Genomic DNA, 22,795 nt, shown 5'->3' with positions numbered 1-22,795 from the left:
GGGACTGTTTCAATTTCTCAAGGGATTACTTTCCGCTGTGGGTGATTACTTGCGATCTCGTGGAAAAAACGTGACTTGTCACATTTACAAACGTTATATAACAATTTTAAAAGTGACATGTCAGCTTTCTTATCTCAACGCACGTGTGTCTGAAAGGCGAAACAATGGATTGCGTAAATAAAACACGAATAAATAATCACTAGCACTTACATCGTTTAAAAATTACAAACGTCAAAAATAAACCATACCAAAAAAACTCGCTCTTTTCAAAGATATTTTTGAAGTTAAAACAAATGCAAGAGATGGTGGCTTCTTTTAGCTTAGGAGCGGTTAAAAATTAGGCCAAATTTGGTCATGCAAGCGCCATTCTATTTCGTCATCAGCCTATGTCGTTAGGGACGAGACCTCGAGTTGACAGCAATATTGCATGAATCGGCTTTACAATATGCGATCGTATCTACGCAGTTCGAGTGGAATTTCAGTCAAAAACAGCAAAATTCTTTCGTATTTCGTCTTCAAATATAATTCGAAAGCATTCACTGTATATATGGCTTTTGTTTAATCCTGGGTCTTGATATCCGACCCTCGCAGAGCCTAGACAAAACGCAGCTTGAGTGTAATGATTTGTTTACGCCGCAATCATGACATGCGCAATGTTTTCTCCGACAGTAGTCGGAAATATCCGTATTTTTTTTCGTGCTTTTTCGTGGAGCAATCGTAACGATACGGCCTTGAACACATTGAACAGCGGTCTAACTATAACAATTCAAATATGGCGTCGCAAAAACAAAGCGTGGAACTCATATTTTGCTGTTTCATTTGCTAATTTCGCTGCCGTAATCGACTGCCTCGAAAGGTCCTTGCAATTTTAAAGTATAGAATTGTCAGATCTCGCAGAAATTTGCACTGTTTATTTGTGTAATGTTAAGGAATATGTGTATAAATACCCGGCGCGGACGAGCCATTTTTGACAAAATTATATGGCTGCATTTCCTCCGCGAAGATAGGAAATTGTTAAACTAAACTACAAAGAAACTGTAATGATAAGTTCGAAGAACAATACACAGGATAAACCTTCGACTCATACTTCATGCAAAAACGTCGATATCTCGAGGAGGCTTTGATTATTTCTTGACACTGTCTTGTAAAAGACATCTGTAACAAGGTTTTAAGCCCATCTATTTTTCTAAATTTACGGTGTTTTTTTTTTCACCTTCATCAGAGCAAGTAAAAGTTCCGCCGTTGGCACTCAACGACGGAACTTTTATTCCTCTGATGTGAACGTAAACAAAAAACACCGTAAATTTAGTAAAAAAAAACAAACAGATCGACTAACTGACCTTGTTATAAATGTCTTCTATACCAATCGAAATTCTGGTTCCCGTAAAAGGCATGTTGATGAAATTCTGTGTTCCATTTTAACCAAGTAGGCGTTTCAGTGTTTTGTTGTTTTATTGGCATTTTGCAGTGGTTCTGTCATGACATATAATTGTATCGTTCTTGTATTTGCAGTTGTTTCTCAATTAATCCATGTGGCATCAAATCGTAAGTACTATTTTTACCATAATCATATTAACGGTGAACCAAATAATTTGTTCTACATTAACATTGCATTAATGTTTTTTACTTAAGTTGAAAGACAAATAAGTTTTCTTGATCACAATCATCAAGGCCCTGCTGGCGTATACACGTATATGTCGGAACACGACGCAAATACAACCAACCCTCTTTATTTTGATGTAAAATAAGTAATGTCAGGTTGGTTCTTTTCTTGCAGCATGTGGAGATGCCCTTACTGGATCTAGTGGATTCCTAACCAGCGAGAATTTCCCTGGCAATTTCATGAGAAACAGTGATTGTGCCTGGAATATCACAGTTCCTGCTGGGCACATCATCAAACTTACCTTCTTCAACTTCACACTGGAACCAAATCAGAATACCGACTGTTCAAATACCTTTGGTGGTGCACGTGTTTTTGTTACTAATGTCGCTTCAGACGATAACGCTCAACAATTCAAGCTTTGTGGACAAAACATTCCTGCTCCAGTGTACTCTGTTGGGAATTTCATCCAAGTGAGATTGCTGTCGCTAAACAATGTATTCTCAGGATTCAAGGCATCTTATGAGGCGATCACTGAAAATGACAGTAAGTAAAACTTGACAGGGGTGCTTCACTTCAACCAAAATCACAGTAGTTTTGGTTGTAGTCCTTTCAGCTAGTTGGGTATGGTAAAGTAAAAACTGAATTATAGCTTTCTCATCAAGCCAAATTCTTCCAATTTCACAGTGAATTTTTTTACCAAAAAATGAGTTTACGATTCATTATTAGAAAATAGCACAAAGAAAATACGTGTGCTGATTGGTTAAAAATTGTGTTTCTATAACTCGATGGAGACACAGACAGTTGTCGTAGACACGGCAATCAATATTCACGGCGCTGAAATAAGCAATGCAAAAATAACAACTAAGAATTGTGTCAAATTTTAATGTCACAGCTGACAAAAACCAGGTTAAGACTAAACAAATATTTGAACACTTGAAAACAAGCGAGTAAGATGTTTACAGAGCCCGCTACACATTCAAAAATAGTCTGTGAAAGGAATTATCGAAGCGGCTGACCTTTCAAAGAAGTATATGAATTCAATTGGCGCAACTTCACTTCATTCTAGGCTTTGCAGCACTTCAGAACTATTCACAGCTCCTTAATAGGACAAGATATTCGTCCAAAATGCCGAGTCAAACTTCTTTTGACAGAAAAATAATGCACTTTCACCTCCAAGGTTCGAGTCGCTCGATCGGCAGCGTCAGTCGTCAAACCATTCGGTCATAGGCGTACGAGGCGGGGGGGGCGAGGGGGGCTGCAGCCCCCCCAGTGCCGAAATTTTTCGGGCAAAATGCTTAGAATTCGGGCAACAAGCCTGGAGAAAAAAATAGAAAATAAGCCGACAACTCTCAACATTACGTTCAAATGAATTACATCGACAGAAAAAGTATTGAAAATAATGCAAACTTTGTGGTTCAAAAGTCCAAATTTCTCTTTCATTTGCTTTCCTTTCCTCTCGCAAATTGCTTTAATCATGTTCGAGATTTCTCGCAAATTCAGTGTGGCCCCTCAGTTTGATTCAGTCGCTATCAGCTTTTCTATAGCTTAAGCGTTTGCTCGCGGTGGATCCAGCTTTGCTCTTTTTGACTCAAATATTAAGTTCCCAGGGCTAACTCAAAACTTTCAACGAAAGGTTTTAACCCATTCATCCTTGAATGTTTCACACGCTTTTGTGTAACTTTCAAGTGGGGGAAAAACAATACAAATTGGCTCCCCCAAAATACTTTAAGTTTAGTTGAACTAGATTCAGTGCATTCGGGCAACGCCACGAAACTATCGTTTCCTTTAATCAAGAAGGCAAGGTTTACACGACTATTTCAATGCACGTTTGGTTCTGTTGTCCATTTTATATTCCTTTTCATTCAGCTTTCAATGCATGTTATTTTTTTTTCGGGCAATAAGGTCTCCGCCCTCCCAGGTCCGAAGGTGCCCGTACGCCTATGCATTCGGTTACGTCGATGAAGCGAAATAAAACCACAATTCTTGTCAAATTCTTGACTCCTTCCAGTGCTTGACTTCAGTAAAACCATCGGCTTAGTTATTTCTCATAATTACATTAACTTTGGGGTCTGTTTTCTTTGTTTGTTTGGCCAAAAAACGGTGAATTTTAGCCTTGAAGCGAATGTTGAACAGTTGATTTATTTCTGTTCATTGACTCCCTTACTATGATTGGTTGATTATGTTCATGACGTAAAACCGCGAGGTGAAGAGAATCTACGTTTTAAGCGCTAAATATTACTTTGATGTGCGTTATTTTCTTTGTGCTGTTTTCTAAAAGAAATAGAAAACATGTTTTCTGTGTTTCTATCGAGTTATAGAAACACTCGTGAAAGTTTGGAAGAACTCGAAAAAGCTGTGGGAACACGAGTCGATAGACGAGTGTTTCCACAGCTTTTCTCAGTTCTTCCAAACTTCCACTCGTGTTTCTATTTAACAATTAGACTACGAGCCCGAGTTTTCTATGAGCAATTAGTAGAAACTCAGCTGTGTTCTAATGGAAATCCGCGAATCTGATTGGTTCTCCCACTGATTTCTATTCGTCGATAGAAAACAGTCGCGCGCTCGCGTAGCTCTTTAAGCGGTAAATTTTCTTGATTTTTGTCTTCAAAGTGCACAATATTGTAGGTTTTGGACTGCAATCCTTTAGAGTTTCTACTAAAACAATTAGACTGCTCGCCCTCGTTTTCTATGAGCGATAGTCAACTCGGCTGCGCCTCGTTGACTATTTGCTCATAGAAAACTCGGGCTCGTAGTCTAATTGTTAATTATAGTTCACCACTAAATTTTCTCCGATTCTGATTGGTTAAAATTGAACACGTGACGCGATAGTGCCCGTCCGCAGTGCCCGCCCGTGACTGTTTTTTGTAAACAAGCTGCCTGCAGACAAAAAAAACCCAACCAAATTCACTGCATTTAGTGGGTTTCTCGTCTGGTTTTGTTTCGTTTGTTAAATTTCGGCTTTCAATTGAGTTTTTTATCCTCAAAAGTAAAAATAATTCACGATGCTTGTTTTTGTATGTGCGCGAGGAAAAAAATTTAGTGGTGAACAATAAAGACAATAGAGTGTTTCTGTCTCGGAACTATCGGTCTGATAGTTGCTCCTTGGAAATTTGATGTTCTTAAAACTAGCATATTTGCCCTCGAAGCTTCGCTTCTCGGGCTAATATTTGTTTTAAGAACATCAAATTTCCGCGGGCAACTATCAGCCGATAGTTCCTCGACAGATACACTCTATTGTTAAAATAGAAAACAGTGGGAGAACCAATCAGATTCGCGGATTTCCAATAGAACACAGCTGAGTTTCTACTAAAACTCAATAGAAACACGGAACATGTTTTCTATTTCTTAAATAACGTAGAAATTACGCCATTTGGCATCGAATTCTTTGAATTGCCTATACAAACCAGGGCCGTAACTAGCAAGAGGCAAGACGAGGCACTTGCTTCGTGAACAAGTTTGATTTTTTCAAGAAATACCTTATAGAAGATGTATAAAAAGTGTTTCAGAGATTCTGGATTTCCTACTAGCAAGATCTTGCCTCATCCAGGGGCGAATCCAGGGGGGAGTAGATTGGGTGGCTAGTCACCCCCCTTGATCCAGCAGAATAATGAAAATAAACATATTAAAATAGAAAATAAGGACAATGTCCATCCACCTTTCATAGTCAGGCGGCTGTTCAAAGTTAAGGACGGCCATTTTTCCCAAATAGGAGATATTCGACAACTTTTCACTTGACTCTGAAGATTACTTCAGCTCACGTTGTCACCAACAACAGTTCTTTTCAGAACTACTCTCACCCGGACGATCACACTATACGAACTACTGATACGCCTGGGTTCAAACCAATTATAAAGCGATAATACGCTCTACTAACGTCCCTTTACAGTAGTCAACAATTGCAGACAGATTCATATAAAGACAGGTAACAACAACAGAAACACTAAATTTCATAGTCATCATGCATTTACCATTTTCAGAGACCCATTTTATTTTATTTTTTTGCTGGAAGCAACCATAATAGCAAGCCATGTGCGGCCTTATGTGGCAAACACATTTTCTGAGAAGTTGGCGTGTTAGCTTTTATGTGACAAATAAAAGTTGTCACATACGAAAAATTGCTCGTCACATAAAATGTAGCAAATATTGCGTCAGCATTGGTGGTCCCAAGTCTCCCAATTTCCCACTGGGCAATGTTCAACGCGTACCTCTGCTTTCCAAAGTCATAACTGGCGCACTAAACTTTGACTGGAACTGTTGATAAATTATTGTTGTGCCATCTACACGATCAAATATATTTGTCTCATAAAATTGCCCGTGTAATCCGGCTTTAATGTCATCACTTTTACACCTCAACCAAGTTTGCCTTATTATGCTTTAGGTAAAAAAATAAAATCCATGTTACCATAAGGGCATAAGGGTAATCAGGATGAATTGGTATTTATTGTATTTTGAAATCGTTGCCTCTCAGTATGTCCAACGATGGCACAGTTGAATGAAGCATCAGGTGTTATCACAAGTCCTTTCTACCCTAGAAGGTATCCAAACAACCAGGACTGCAACTGGCAAATTACAGCCAAAAAGGGAAGCCATGTGCAGCTAGAATTTGATGACATGGACATTTTCGGGTCTATATTAACTGCGGCACATGTGATTTTCTGGACATCCAAAATGGTTACACCTCTGATGGATCCGCAACTGGGAAACACTGTAGTAACCCAGGTGTAATTTACTCAGTTGTTGATAGTTTGAAGGTGCGTTTTTTCTCTGATGGTAGAAATGAGATGCAGACTAAGGGATTTAAGGCAACTTACACTCTGTTGAGCTTCACACCTCCTGGTAAGCGTCAACCAATTAGTGATTCATATAAACTCGTATCAGAAAAGTGTTTCACTGATACATGTAATCATTCTGGCTTTCATTTCAGGTAATAATGTTATTCAGACATCCAGATGAAAGATTTATGAAATCTTACATACGGTTACTACTGTCAATCCCCTATTTAAGCGGCCACCCCCTATACCGGCCAGTTATCAAAGTCCAGAAAGTATTGCAGCACAATACTATAAATAAAACCTTTATTTAGCGGACACCTTTATTAAGCGGCCGCGGCCACCTTTCGGCTGTCCCAACAGGAATTCGTCTATTATATCTAGCCCTATAAAGCGGCCACTAAGAATTAAGTACACGAAGTTTGGCCTTGCTTTCAACAATCTAATGACAGGAAAGGGTCCGAACTTGAAGTGGCGACTAATAAAAACATTCAAACACATGCTTATTACACAGGGAACCCAAACGTCGTATTAGTTATTCATAATCTTAAAGAAAAATGTTCTTAGTTACCTACGTTCCTGTGTATTTTTTCACCGGTTTGGGGGCGATATGATTTGAATTTAAACGAAGGCGGTTTACGTTGCGAGTTTTAAACGGTAATCGGTCTGTCGCAATGTCAATACGACGCGCCTCAATTATGTCTCAAGTTTTACTTTAACTGTTATTATTAAAACTATTAACTCCCCTCGCGGGAGAGAAAAGAGAAGGAGTCTCTCTTCTCTTCTCGTGACCATTAAATTGAAACACGAAACTCCCCGTCAATTGACCATGACATGAACGTCCAATATCAAAGTTGTAAGCTGACGTTAACTAAACCTTTTCCTGGAGTATGGCCGCCATGTTGCACGACGTACGTCGTACGCGCCCGCGAACCGTGCCGCTAGCCATGATGAGCATGAAAACTCAAATACATGGTTCTGTTACTTTTCTGTGGGTATGGGGCTCTGCTCTGCGGCCCTTCGGGCCGCTGGGAGCTACGCTATAAAAACGTCTTGACTACTTGCTTCCCGATTTGTCGTGGCCGACAAACCGTAGCAGGGAAGTTAAACTTTACCTCAATCTGTAGTTGTTTTGACACCTGTAAAACTTAAATTAAAGAAATCCATTTGTCAGTAACTCATTGTACTGACGTTTTAACTCTGTACCTTTGTGTTAATTTTCCAGTTTGTCCTACTGAAGCAATTCCTCTCTCTGGTAATGGAAAATTGAGCAGCCCGAACTACCCTATGAGCAATTATCCTGCGTCCAGGATTTGCTCGTGGATCATTTCTGTACCAGCTGGCAAACGTGTGAAGTTTGCATTCACTTGTTTCGCCCTTGGTTCATGTGCACTTTCTTGCAGTTCAGATACCTGTACTTATGTCGAGGTTTATGATGGTGCTTCAGAAAATTCCACTTTACTGGGACGTTTCTGTCACAACTCTACCCTTGAACAAAAGGTTTCAAGTGGTAACCAGATGTTTGTTAAGTTCCATGCAGGCTTTTCACTTGGTCGAGGTTTTGAAGCACAATACTCCGAGATGTCTGATCCTCCGTCTCTAACAGTAACAACATCATCGACCGTGACAACAAGCGAACTGCCAACCTGTAATTATCTTTACTTCTCTTTGTTTATAAAGTGTCTGTATGATTATCAAAATGCTTTAAAACCGGAAAAACTTGAGCACCATCCTTTTAGCATGTTCTAACTTCCCGTTAGTAGACTTCTGGGGCCTTGTGCAATAAATATTTTTATTTACACAGTAAAATTAAAAAAGGTAGGATCAAGCATATATAGACTGGTCATTAATTAACGCACTATTGAGGAATCTGTTGAGTCTTGTTGGGCCTCGACATACTTTATACTATGTTAAGCCTTCATATTAACCGCCGAGCTTTAAAATATGCCTTGTTGGACCTTAACATAGACGCTGTAGATCCCAAACTTTTCTTTAACGAGTTTTAGACTGCACATTATTATTGTACGCATAATAATCACTGGTTCTGATTTTCTTTTAGGTTCTTTTGAGTCCTCCACTCCAATGGTCACAAGATCAACAACAACAAAACCGCCAACCAGTAATTATCTGAGTTTACTTGATTCAACTTTTTGTTCCACACTGTAATGTGTTAAGATTTTCTTTTTTTTCTATTTGAAAGCTATGCAATGTTTTGTGACGATGTTGGTTAAATAGACGGACAGACTGGCAGAGAGACAGACAGACAGAGTGAGTGAGTGAGTGAGTGACACTTTATTTAAACTCGGAATTCCATCAATTTACAATTGGTTTTCATGAAAGCCGAGTAAGGTTTAAAAATTTAAACAGAGTATAATATCACATAAATATTAAAGTGGGACAAACTATCAATAAGTAGATAGCAACATATCAGTCAATATCTTCCAGTCCTCTTTAAAAGGCTGCTAAAGAAAGAAAGAAAGAAAGAAAGACAGACAGACAGACAGACAGACAGACAGACAGACAGACAGACTGACTGACTGACTGACTGACTGACAGACAGACAGACAGACAGACAGACAGACAGACAGACAGACAGACAGACAGACAGAAGAAGACTGACTGACTGACTGACTGACTGACTGACTGACTGACTGACTGACTGACTGACTGACAGACAGACAGACAGACAGACAGACAATTTTTAACTGGCTGGACTGGTCCACCGTTGAAGATGATCTTTCTAGCTTTGTTAGGAGTGTTCCATCTACATCTCTAGTCTAATAATCTAATCTTTAAAATATACCTTGCCTTGTGGAGCCTTAACACAAGCTAACATACACGCTGCAGATCCTTAGCCTTTCCTTACCACGAGTTTTAGAATTCGCGTTAGTGCATGCGTGTCACAGTTTCACTTGTATGTGGTGGGTGTATTTTGTGTAGAGCGCAAATAAGTCACATTCTCTTCCGTGTGTAGGACAAGTTACATTCATTCAGAACTTTAATATAATTCTCAGAATAATCACTGGGTCTCTGATTTTCTTTTAGGTTCCACCTCTCTCATGGTAACAAGATCAACGACAACAACAGCCAAGCCGCCAACCAGTAATGATCTTAGTTTAGTTTTGTTAATTGAACTTTCAGTTTGTTCCACGCTTTACTGTGCTATTATTTTCTGAGTTTCTATTTGAAAGCTCTGCAGTGATTTGTGAGGATTCTTTTAAAGAAAAAAAAGGGACAGACGAGAAATTGGACTGTGTAAACATTAAGTAGTAGATAAAATATGAGCGGGAGATCTGTATGGGCGTTTAAAATTGTAAACGCCCATACAGATCGGACGCGAATATTTTATTCTACTTGTGAAATGAAAACAATAAATTGAATGCAAAGTATTATTATGCGAATCAGCAGAGATCTGTATCAAAAGTTAATGAATACTAATTGGCTGAGCAGGAGTTTGTATCAAAAGTTAATTCTATTGATTGATTTGTATGGGGGTTTACAGCTGTGTACATGTGATCTGAATACTGTGCTAGGATTGGTTTGCACCCTCATGAATTATTAATGAATTTTACAAGTATATATGTCGTGAGGTTAAACCTTGAAATATGCCGTGGAGTCACAAATATGTATCCGTGAAGTCTCATTGTTTTCTTGGATTTCGTCCCTTCTCTGACATCTTTGGGAAACAAAATTCACTCTTCCCCTCGCGACCAGTCTTTAAGAATTTATTCATGAAGAACTCTAATATAATCTACAAAAAACTAACTGGGTCATGATTTTTTATTTTTTGTTTTCTTTGTAGCGACTGGAGCCATAGTGACCGCTACTGTGTTATCTGTGTCGCTGCCGATCTTAGCTGCCTCGATTTTTTGGCCCTGAAGAAGTCACAATTCACAAGTGTAAAAAGCAACTGACAGAGCAGTTAAAAGTGTTATTTTAAGTGACTCTAAACAAACCTCTGAGTGTCAACCTCTCTTGCATGTCGATCCAAACATTACCGTCACATAATTCGATTTAACAACCTGAACTGTTTTCAGCAGGTATCTAATATGAAGCAGAGCGGCATGCAACCTGTGCTAAGCGCGGGAAAACATGCAGCCCGTGACAAGCGCAAGAAAGCATGCAGCCAGTTAAAAATGCGGGAAAACATGCAGACTGTAACGAGCGCGGGAATGTATGCAGACGGTAACAAGCGCGGGAAAATATGTAGCCAAGCGCAGGGAAACAAGCAGCCAGTAACAAACGCAGTAAAACATGTAGACCGTGACAAGCGCGGGAAAACATACAGTCCGTGTCAAGTCACGATTGGTTTTGATTTCGTTCCTGATTGGTTCAAACAGCAGTATGTTGGCTCTGATTTCGTTCGTTCTGATTGGCCGTTCCGAGGTTGCGCAGGGAACTGGGCCGAGTTTCAAATTTCAAGTAATCGATAATCTGACACCACTATATAAAAGATAGCGATGAGATTGGTGATTTGACTAAGTTTGATGCTTTCAGGATGCACAGAAACGAAGTTATGGACCTTTAAACATGGTTAAAAATCCGTACAAACGTCTCTAATTGTAAGCCAGCGTCCCCCAAAACCATATAAACTCTTAAAATTTTTATCCGTTTTGTGACAGCTGTAAAATCCTGCCAAAGACCCATTATTTGAAATAAACTAAGTTGAAAATCACCATGTTTGCCCATTTTAAAGAGTATCACAAAAATCATAAAAAATTTAAGCGTTTATATGGTTTGGGGGGACGCTGTCTCAAAATAAGAGACGTTTGTATGGATTTTTAACCATGTTTCAAGGCCCATAACTTCGTCTTGAAATTTGGAACTCGCCCCAGTTCCCTGCGCAACCTCGGAACGGCCAATATGAACGAAACGTTGAGTACCTTTCACAGTCAATTACTCCCCTTTCCAATAACACGCGAATTCTGCCCAAGTCAACGGATACGTTACGTCAGCGAAAAACTCGTGTTGAACTACAGAGTTCGCTTGCCATTTAAAGGTAAAAAGCCATTAGTGTAAAAAGTATCTTACGGTGACAGCAATCTTTTTGGTATCGCCTTTTTAAAACGAAAGAAGACAGATGTACAAAGGTTACACTAGTACATAATAAGTAATAATAATAAAGTATCTGTTTTAATTGATAAAATATATATCAACACCTAAAATTTTGTTGAAAAGTTAAAAAGTAAAACTAGATAATAACGTCGACGTCATGAAGACATCGAAACGTCGTTTTTTGTGGCTACGCGCGCATGCGACGTAGCCAACTTCTTTGTTACTAAGAATATATTTTTTGCCATAAGGACATAAATTCCTGTGTTGTGTGTTGACAGACCGTTTGCATGCAACGTGTTACGTAATTGCACGTGTTGTTACGTAATTGCACGTGTTGTTACTAACTCTGATGAAGGTGAGCAGATGTCACCGAAAATTTAGAAAAGAAAAACAGATCGGCTTAAAATATCTTCTTTAAATGTCTTCTACCGATCGCACTACTGGTTCCAGTATTTTCAGTAAGATTATAGAAAGTTTTGTTCTTTTTGTTAATATAGTAGTGGTGGAATGTTTTAGTTATCTTAGAATGTATACTGAGTTGTTTTTATTAAAAATCAATCTTTGAATAGAATTCTTAGTTGGAAAGTAATGCTGTTATTAGCAAATATGTGTAGTAAAAGAAGTGACGGCAAAAAGTAGTACTTAGGGACGGACCATTATTTTCTTGGAGGGGGGGATGAAAAATTTTCCTCTGCAAACTTTTTTTTTAGTTTATGCGCCTCTGCAAACATTTTTTTCGAAATTCTAACTATTTTTTGTTATACATATCGTGTTTGCAAACAATTTATTTTGTCTTTCTAGGCCCTGCAAACAATTTTTTTCAATATTTTTCATCCCCCCCCCTCCAAAAAATAATGGTCTGTCCCTTACTTTGAGTTATTTCATTGGTAGACATTGTTTCTTGGGGGGGGAGGGGTTAGAAGTGCAGCATACCAAGGGCCGATTTTCCTGATTTTCGAGCAAAATTTATCAGTTCAACACCGGTGAGTCAGTACGCAACCAGAACGGCCGGAGATGATCTGTTTATAAAGTTTTTTTTTATTTTAGTTAAGCATTTCTCAAATCGTCTCGATCTATTTCTGATTTTCAAACTACAGTTGTATCCTCCATCTATAAGACAACGTTCCACTTAAACTGGAAGTCTACAATCGTGGTCCCCCTTTACAATCAAGAATTTTGTGACTTCACGTTGCTTTGCAGATGATCAAGATGGTCTATTCAAAAAATAAATTAATTTTTCTTGAGCTGTTTTAGATTTTCATCTTGTTCTATTCGGTTTACTTCCAGTTTTCTGGATAATCACTATTTCAACATGCTTTTGCGGACGAATGTCAGAACAAGATCATGCCATTCAAAGAGTAATTTGTTCTCTAATAACTCTGCAGTGAAACGAGAACAAATAATTTTTGCACTAAATATCATACAACGCAGACAAGTGAAGAATCAGGAATAGGCACCTCGTTTATTGATAGCTAAACTACAAGTACACGGGCAATGTTCCAGAATATACTAGACTAGTCGGTATTTGCGTAAAGTCATTCTCAGATAAATCAAGGGGCATTTTTTAGTAAAAGTTGGTAACAGTAGTTTTCTTAAGTAATTTGACCTGCTGAAAACGAAAATGCTTGTTACCAAAAATTTTTTTGCGATCTTCAGTCTCAAAATGACGTCACAAATAAAGACACCTAAGATGACGTCATTACACCGTTAACCCTATCCGTAACTTCCTAAATATTAAAGCAATCCCATTGAAATTTAGAGGATATATAGTATGTCCAAAAATCTATTTTTTGTAATACGTCATGTGTAATGGTTACGTCACATCACGTGACAATTATATCAGGATGTCAAAACAGGCGCCATCTTGGATCCGCCATCTTGGATTTCATAATTTTCCCAAAACATCAGAAAATCGCCCAAAATTACTAAAAAAAATACTCAAAATAAATAAAACGTTGCAAAAAACTAAAAAGGTGAAAATAATTGCATTAATGTTAACTTTATTTCATTAATAGAACACAAAAATTACGAACTTTGGAAAAGAAAAATATACCCTTGACGACGAATTTGTAACACAAAGATCCGAAGAAAAGGTCAATTTCACGTTTTGTTGGAACTACATGGAAATGGACTCTATCCTCTTAATTCTCACACGGGATCATAGAGAGGGGATATGGGATCTGTACTTGAAAGTTTCCGCCCGATATTGCCATATGAAGGGAAACTTCCTTTTCAAATGGAATGCAAGCAAATTCAGCCAGGTCAGTGCTGATCACAGTCTTGAATGGCTAAATGGGATCGGGAAAAGAGCAGGAGGGATCGTGGACATATCCAAGAAGTAATCAGCATTGAGTAGAGCGGCACTGTTCTATAATCCTCTGTCACAGATTGCTGATATTACACACACAGTGTTTGGATTGAGCCAAGAAGTTTTCCCGCAACAAGTGTACTCCTGATAGGAAAGATTGGGGCAAGAAGGATGAATCTTTATTGCTCGCCATCCTTGAGTAATTAAAAGTATTTTCGCCACCAGAAAATTAAACCTGACTTTATAGCATTGCCACGAACGATCTGTCGCTGTTAAATACCAAAGAGCTTGGTCAAAAAAGCAAAAACAGGTGAGAGAATTTGTGGTGCAAAAAGTTGGAAACTGTGTCTTGACAGGAGCAAGATGAATCGTCAAAGATGAAATTCTGGGACACGATGCACAAGAATAACGCTCCAACTTTCGATAACTTAAAAGCCTTATCATTGCCTATAAAGCTGGTTCAGTACTTTTATTTCTTCTCAGATATATTTGAAGCAAAAACACCGCCAATATGAATAAGTATAAGGCAAAGATGTAAATGACTATTTCCTTATAGCGAAACGTCCAAGGAATGTGTTCGTATTTTTTTTAATGAAACCGTTCCTTTTTATAGACCCAACGAAAATTCCATAACAGTAAAGGTATAGATCTCAGTTGTTTCTTTAACTTTTAGCCACAGTTGAACAGCCTATAAAGTCGACAGTATTTATTATATTTTTCATTCAAAAGGTCTTGAGAACAGCAGACAAAAAAATGTCGTTTTTCTTAAAATTTTTCATTCAGCATTTCAATTATCCTGTCGCTGTGTAGTTAAACGGCAAGCTATCTGTGGCGTCATTACATGACACCACAGGTTGCCTGGAATGCTTTCTGTGGCCTATTCTTAAGAAAGGCAGGAACTAGGTTGGAGGCAATTTATTTGGTATAAAAAAGATGCAAATATAGTCATACGGCTTAGAACCTATTTTTATCCACAAAGTTAACCCTATCCAGACCGCTAGGGGAAGGTGGGAGGGGGAAGTAACCGCGCTAACTTTGAACGCTTATAACTTTTTTCAAGAATTAACCGAACGCTGCCAACTTTGCGAGTTTATCTAAAATTTATCTGGAAATAATTTGGTAGGATAGGTTGTTGTTTGGGGAACTTGACATTACAATGGCAATGGCATTTTCACAGGAATGTTTTCCAAAATTTGTGATTTTTGTGTTCTATTAATGAAATTAATAGAACACAAAATCTTTTTAGGTTTTTTGTTTTGCACCGTTTTATTCATTTTGAGTACTTTTCAGTAATTTTTGGCGATTTTCTGACGTTTTGGAAAAAAATTTAAAATTCAAGATGGCGGATCCAAGATGGCGCCTGTTTTGACATTATGATGTAATTGTCACGTGATGTGACGTAATCATCCCACGTGACATATAACAAAAGATAGATTTTCGGAAAACCATATATCCTCTAAGTTTCATTGTGATTGCTTTAATATTCTGGAAGTTACGGTTAGGGTTAACGGTGCAATGACGTCATTTTAGGTGCCTTTTTTGTGACGTCAGCAAAAGAATTTTTGGTAACAAACATTTTCGTTTTCAGCAGGTCAAATTACTTAAGAAAAATCCTGTTACCGACTTTTACAAAAAAATGCGTCATAACTTTCAAATTTTATGAAAGTCGTCTAGTCTATACCTGATTGAAGAAACGTTGACCCGTGAAAAGCCTAAACGATAAACGATGTGACCCAAATGTTTACTGGGAAATAGGAAGAAGTAATCGTCTTCTGTGACAGAATGAACATTATCATACGCCAGGTTGCATGAATCATGCTCTTAAAGCTCTGAAAGAAAATATTGCCTTGATTACCAGGTATAAGTAAATAGAATAGTACTAAGGGACGCACCATTATTTTTTTGGAGGGGGGGGGGGATGAAAAATATTGAAAAAAAATTGTTTGCAGGGCCTGGAAAGACAAAATAAATTGTTTGCAAAAACGATATGTATAATAAAAAAATAGTAAGAATTTCGAAAAAAATGTTTGCAGAGGTGCATAAACTAAAAAAAAAAGTTTGCAGACGAACATTTTTCATTCCCCCCCCCCCCCTCCCAAGAAAATAATGGTACGTCCCTAAGCTTACCAATGCTATCTAACCTTAGTATTTAGTATTCTTGGTTTTCACGTGACGTCATCAAAAATCTAAAACCCAGAATCGAAAGACCCTGAGTTTTTATCCTTTAATGGCAATTAGACGTGCATAATATAAATCCTTTTGAAGGTTTTTTAGCTCGATAGCATTCGCCGTCTTTAAGTTAGAGCATTTTGAATTTCGAAGTTTCACGCCACACGAGATCAAACATGGCCGCCCGAAGGCTGTCACGTATTCTTTAAAAAATGCTTCATCCTGCGATTTTTAACAACCTGGACAGTTGAGGTTTCACGAGAAGTGATATTGTAAATGTTAACTTGTTCATTAGAATGATCTGACCGCTTTTTGTAGTAGAATTGAATGCCAGATGTTTTCATTGATTTCCGGCCGCCATGTTGGAGCCCAAGCAGTTAGACTCCAACATGGCGATTCCATACTGTGCTCTCTCAATTTGCGTGAAACATTTTGACGGATAACTCAAGTACGGAATAACGTACAGAACTGAGACTTGGACAAGTAGTTTATATAATAGTTTTCTACAACCTGTAATATTCTTGATTTTTGTGACTCAATAGTTTTGGATTTATTTTTTCGCGGCGTGACAGTGAAAACCACCTATAATTTCAGAGGTGATTATAAGAATTGAAGCATTCTGATTGGTCGAGATGCTCGGCTTATGAGGCTATAATCACCCCGCGCGAGGTGATTATAGCTTTGAAGGCTTGGTTACTTAGCCACGCCACCTTTGACATCCAGGCAAGTAAACATGGCCGCTTTTGCTGATTGAAAATTTCTTTGATTTGAAAGAAACCAGTCCAAGACATGGATATTTTAAACATTAGGATTTTTTCAAATTAACTACTAAGACTTTTGGACCGAGAATATTTTCAAGAGATGGTTCTCAAGGCATTAGAAATGATCGTAAACACGGCGGTTCTGGCGATCGATGAGAAACTCAGTCAGATCGATTGAGCAAACATTATTTAGTTCTCTTCTCACCGGAGCTACTCATTTTTAGAGGATTCGCACATTCGCTTAGAAGTCATCCACAATCATACAAAGGTAACGGACATCTATCTTTCTCATTGTGTTTTTTTTGTTCCGTTTTATTGCCGCTTTAACTAAATAAATTCTGATTGCAATCGATGATTTTTAAAAACTGGTTTACACCGTATGCGAGCGAACACTTGTATTTGCTGTTTTCTTGTTTGCTATCGTTATTTTTTTAAGTTCTTGATGATCACCTCTAAAAATTATACTAAAACAATTATTTGCCTCAGGCTCAGTGATTATTGTTGAATAATCACTTCGCCTTCGGCGAATAATTGTTAAATAATTCCATTCGGTCGTATCGTTCATGGTTTGAGCTTTTCATGGGTCAACGTTTCTTCAATCAGGTATACATATAATCGTACAACGGATAACGAGGACAAATGCCAACTATACAAAAACTATTCAATGAGCTAGAATAAATTACATTTCACACGAATAGAAAATTCACAACAAACTTAAGACGCTCTCATCAGCGGAGCTTACCCAAAGCAACTTAGGCCATCCCAATAAAATGTTTCGTTTCCCATCGCCCGACCGACCCATTTTTTTCGAAAATTTCGAAAAAAATGGGTCGGTCGGGCGATGGGAAACGAAACATTTTATTGGGATGGCCAAAGTAAAAAAAAAATCCAGATTCACTAGTTAAAGAAGCAAGTACTTCAATTTTATACAAGCATACGATCTTGTTTTATTAACAACGATTGGTATATGATGTCTTTGTCTTTAATAAACATCGATACTGCGTTATTTAAAGACTGTTTAGACATTTGATAAGGAATAACGAACGAAAAGACCACGTTTTCGAGTTGACTTTGTAATCAGGCTTTCTTACTTAGCAGCCCGGCCTTCTCTGGAACCCAAGTGTTTTTTCTTTTTCTTTTTTTTTTTTGCCCGACCGACCGACCCATCATCACAAAAGACGGGGCGATGGGAAACGAAACATTTTATTGGGATGGCCTTAAACTTAATTAAATTATAAACTAGATATAATGGCTTACAGACACCATTTTATTAGGCCTATATGTCTAAGTATAAGGTATCTGATACAAACAATAACAAAAATAATGACAATTTACAGAAACGTAGCGAGAGATGCCGTCGAGTAATCTTGAAAACTGCGAAAATACCTTATATACCTAACAACAATTAGTCACGCATGCTTCCAAACAATTGCTACTCATAGTAAATACCGGCACATCGGTAGAAGCACTCAAAAAACGTGCATTCCTAAACGTGAGAAAATACATTTATATTATACTTGAAGTTATTTTCGATCATCTGGATCTATTCGGTTTTTCCTGGTTTGAATGTCTGTTTCCTCCATTTGAATATGTATTAAAAGACAACGTTCAAATTTTGATAGAAGCATGGGAAATTCACAATCGAGGTTCCCGGTGTCCTAGCCGATTTTGCCCCCCCCCCCCTGGATTTTGTCCCCCCGGTCAAAATCCGCTAGCGGATAATGACCCCCCGGTCAAAATCCGCTAGCAGATATGGACCCCCGGGAGTCAATATTTGCTAGCGGATTTTGTCCCCCCCCCTTCGCGAATTTTGACCCCCCTTCAAAAGTGATCATACTTCGCTATCGTACTCCTGGAGTCGTAAACGAATAAAAGAAAAGACGATAAAATGTTAATAAGAATATTTCATGAACATTGAAAAGACGAAATAGACAAGGTAAGTCTCGGTGTTTACCAAACACAGCATGCATGTTCATTAGAAAATCTATGTTATTCTCAACACGGCCCGAAGCAACGTTTTCCGATCGAAAATCAAGTGTCATTTTTGTTGTTCCTAGGCTTAAGTGCAGAACCAAATTTACAATTGCTTTTTTGTTAGTTTGTTGTATACGTCTGAAATTATAATAAACAATGTTCGGATAACAAGTCCCAGTGTCAAGTTAGTTTATTAGAATAAATGTTCGGTTGAGTGAATTTACAAAAACCTGAAAAGATACAGGACAATAAGATTACTGGACTCTATTAAAATTACATTGTTTTCTTTTTGTTTTTACTTTAGACAATAGATTTCTTCTAAATAGCTTCCGACATCAAAACAGTTTTTCGCTTGCCGATAAAACAAAGAGCAGTTTTCTCAACTTTTGCAGCGTAAGAAGTGTTTTTTGTTGCATAAGCTTTGTTAAATCTATTGCTCAATGAAAAAACTTTCTTTTGATTAGACTCGTCATCTTTGTCTTCGTTGTCGTGGTTCGTGTCAGTGGTACGTCTTCTCGTACGGCTATTGCGGCCCTCCGCGTTTCTAAAGTCCAGCCCAATCTTTCTCCGTTCCTCCAACCTCGTCCCCAGGGCCTTCTCGGTAAATGGCAGTCGTTGCGAGATGACCCTGGCCAAGGCTGATATAACGGCATCGCAGAGTGGTCTATTCTAACCTCAATCCTGATTGGTTCATGTAATCCAAAACAAATATGACGTAGGGGTCGATTTTTCCTGGAATTTAAGCCATTTACAGCTGGAAAGGTAAGTCTTTTCCAATATATTTATAATTCTCAAGATTCAAATAATTCGGTAGAAGTAGAAGCGTTAAATTCACTTCATTGCGAACTTTTCGCTTTGCTGTTTTGACTGTTTTATAACTTAATATTCCTGCCGAAAGTAGAACCAAGTACTGTCGGAAAGTAACATTCAAGAGAAAGAGTCATTTCGACACCGGGCTGCAGCTATGTACGAGATGCAAATCTAAAACGTAAAGGAATTTCTGCCCGTCGTAGACATAGTTGGACCTAAAGTGCTCGTGTTCTTTTTCGGAGGAAATTCGATTTCAATTTGTCGCGTTCGAACACATATCATCACCCATTCACTGTCTGCATTCTTCCGAATATGATATTGGTGCTTTCTAAGGGTCTGTTCTCATTATGAATTTATTTATACCACTCCTTTTTTGTAGGTCCTTATACAAGTGGTGGACGTGTTTTAAATCATGCTCAAGTAGTGCTGGAGAAAATAGGTGACCAAAGGAGATAAATTAAGCGTGTTAATAAGAGATCTATTAAAATATTAATTAATTAATGTGAAGGATAAAAAAACTTTGGTCAATTTAATTTCTTTAAAAAATTAAAGTTGTATCGTGTACTGTTCTCAGAATATGTTGTCTCAGACTTGCTTGCTTTCCCTTTTACAGTTACCTCATGATCAGTAAAGGCTGATTGCAAACATGACAGACAGAGTATATTGAAATTTAAAAACAATTTGTAACAAAATATTTCTGATGAAACTTGAGGTATTTGAAAATGTGATCAAACACTTAAATGAGACTAAAAAAGAGAACAATCAGGAAAATAAAACTACAAAATATGTTCTTTGTGAGGTCATTTACCTATCTCACTGTCATAGTTTTGATTTGTCTTAAGGTTCCCTAAATGGATATTTTATAAGGAAAACCTTATCAGGGTACTGTTTTAACGTGGCTCATTGCACATCAAAACCTGAAAGCATTGTACTGTGGAAATGTTTGGGAAGTCATGTGTCACTTGGATGATGAAGCCCAGCCCTGTTTGCCCCAGCAGGGGTACTTAGGGTTTCAAGTGACGGGGATGATAGAAGGATTTTTTTGGGTTTGACAGTTTCGGTTCCGGGATTTTTTTGGGTAGGAAAATTTGTAAGTATTTTTTTTTTAATAAAAATAAGGGAATTTTTGGGTATTAATTACGAACTAAAGATGTGTGGTAGTGCTTTGGCTGCATAGTTCTGCAAATAAAGTACAAACTAAAGTACTTTTCTGTTGATTTTTGGGGGTTAATTTTTGGTCCAGGGATTTTTTTGGGCTTCTGTGGGAAGCCCTAGGGATTTTTTTGGGTCTTGATTTTTGCGCTCATTCGATCATCCCCGTCACTTGAAATCCTGAGTACCCCCTGGCCTGTTTGCAGCCTTTAAAACCTATGCTAGATAAGATGCAAAACATTTCTTCCTTTCACAAGATTTGCTATTTTCCAAAAACTTTGCTGTGGCAGTGCATTGCTTTAACAGTTCATGCTTTTTTTAATTTCAAGTATTATTTTCTAATCTTTTTCATGACAGCAATAGCTACTTAAGGCCAAAATGGCTCTGATTTCTTTACCCTATCCCAGACAAAATTGGTTAAAACCCCTCCTCCACATACAGCAATACGCGCCTATGTAGAGCTTCAGATTAGATATTATGTACCACCTTCACTCTCTTGTGATAAAACAGGCAGCATTTTTTTGAAACTAACAGAACATGATCATCATAAAATTAATATTTACAAGGCTGAAAAGTGATTAAAGTCCACAGATGCCATCTACGCAAAAATCCATTTCACTCTCTTGAGTGATTAATTATTTGCACAGCACAATCTTTTTACAAGTATGGGATCACTGGAGGCCAAATGATCCAACAATGGCATTCAGAACTAACAAGTCTATTCTTATGTTTTAGAGCTCTTTTCATGGGGATAAACAGTGTCTGTGTGGACAGTCTCACAAATTTTAAAGATGACTGTTTTGAGTCAAAACAATTTTTTTGCTCATGTTTAAAGAGTGTAGCTGGGGGTTGAGGCATGGGGCACCCTTGACATCCCTCTGTGAGACAATTTAAGAAGCGAGCGTAAATTGTTTTTAGGTATTTTAAAACAGGAATTTTCTACACAATGCCATTTTGTAATTTATGACATCAATGTATTGCCCATTTGTTTCACGCAAAGAATGCATGCTTCCTAACAATACAGTGGAAACATACTGATGTCAAAAAGTCCAAAATGGCAACATGTGGGAAATGTAAAAGTGATCATCTTTTAGCATTTTGCATTCTGATAAAATGTTAAATCATCCTTCTCCTGTAAAATTTGTGATTTAGACATCATTTCAAGCAACACAACATTAACTAGCCTGCCATATGTGGTCACAGGTGTAATCCCAAGTTCTACACCCTGTTTAAGTCTATTATGTGCATAACTATGTGCATAACATCTTTGAAATGAAAGTGTCAATATTTTAAACTGCTGTGGTTAAAAAGTTAAAACTAATTCCAGAAGATTACAGTTATGTGGGTTCACCTGTTTTGATGTACAAAATAGCCACTCAAGTGGATGTAAATATCTCAAAATTTCAGTTAGAACTTCACCTCATGTAAAAGTTTGTAAAACAAAGTGAAATTGGCCTCAACTAAGGTAAGCTTCAAACATGTATAAATTTGAGTTTAAGCATTCAGGGGGAGCGATTGCAGAATACCCGGTCACTTCATTTACATGTGTCCGAATGCTTTAAAGAATGAGGCATAACACAACAGGCACTTTGTTATTCAATGAGATGCAAAAGAGTGGCCGGGTATATGGCCATAATATGGATATGGATATTTCATAATTTCAGTTACAACTTCACCTTATGTAAAAGTTTGTAGAACAGAGTGAACTTGGTCATATAAAAGCGAAAATGTATGAGTTTAGTTAAAGCTTTTAGGGTCAAGGTTATGTGTATCACTGTAATAAGTTAGAATGAATTATAAAGCAGAAAAATTTGCCACCGAAATCGATTGATATGTTGATCATACATTTGTAGGGTATTAAGCACACATTTTGCCTCTTTACCTATAAGCAGCTAAGTTTTAGTTTCTCTTGCACTCAATCAAAATACAGAAAGTAAATATATTAAGACTTAAATAACAGTACATAGACTACATAAGCTTACAGACTGTGTAACATTTAATTTTTTTACTTTCCGTACCTTCCCGATTCTCATACCTCACGGTCTACATTCGAACACCTGGCGAAAATAACAGGGTTTTCAAAACAAGCGGGCAGCCGCCGGAGTTCCACCAGCTACTTGATTCTTGTCACCAGTTTAATGGTCGTAGCAATCAGCTTGTAAGAAACAAGCTTGGCTTGTCACAGTCGCCTACT

General features: G+C 37.8%; 1 protein-coding gene, 1 long non-coding RNA gene and 1 pseudogene across 3 annotated transcripts in view; 2 read left to right on the top strand and 1 right to left on the bottom strand.

The window, feature by feature from the left end:
• Window positions 1-1,447: 1,447 nt before the first annotated feature.
• On the top strand, window positions 1,448-10,284 carry LOC144653231 (CUB domain-containing protein 2-like; annotated as a pseudogene). Its single transcript, XR_013570706.1, has 7 exons — window positions 1,448-1,545; window positions 1,778-2,146; window positions 6,072-6,439; window positions 7,598-8,020; window positions 8,432-8,491; window positions 9,418-9,474; window positions 10,175-10,284. The product of XR_013570706.1 is annotated as a CUB domain-containing protein 2-like (transcript).
• An 8,809-nt stretch (window positions 10,285-19,093) lies between these two features.
• The window catches only part of LOC144653237 (uncharacterized), an 80,881-nt gene continuing 77,179 nt past the window's right edge, over window positions 19,094-22,795 (bottom strand). Inside the window, exon 4 of the mRNA XM_078513185.1 lies at window positions 19,094-19,104. The gene's annotated coding sequence lies outside the window, so the exon portion shown is untranslated. The remainder of the gene's footprint in view (window positions 19,105-22,795) is intronic.
• On the top strand, window positions 19,352-20,237 carry LOC144653245 (uncharacterized). The gene is made up of 2 exons (XR_013570710.1): window positions 19,352-19,401; window positions 19,829-20,237. It is a non-coding gene; the product is annotated as an uncharacterized LOC144653245 (long non-coding RNA).

This window comes from Oculina patagonica, chromosome 5, assembly GCF_052425735.1.
Source record: "Oculina patagonica isolate OP01 chromosome 5, crgOcupat, whole genome shotgun sequence".
NCBI lineage: Eukaryota > Metazoa > Cnidaria > Anthozoa > Scleractinia > Oculinidae > Oculina > Oculina patagonica.
The sequence above is the reverse complement of the archived record's forward strand: the minus strand, read 5'-3'. Positions and strand labels throughout refer to the sequence as shown.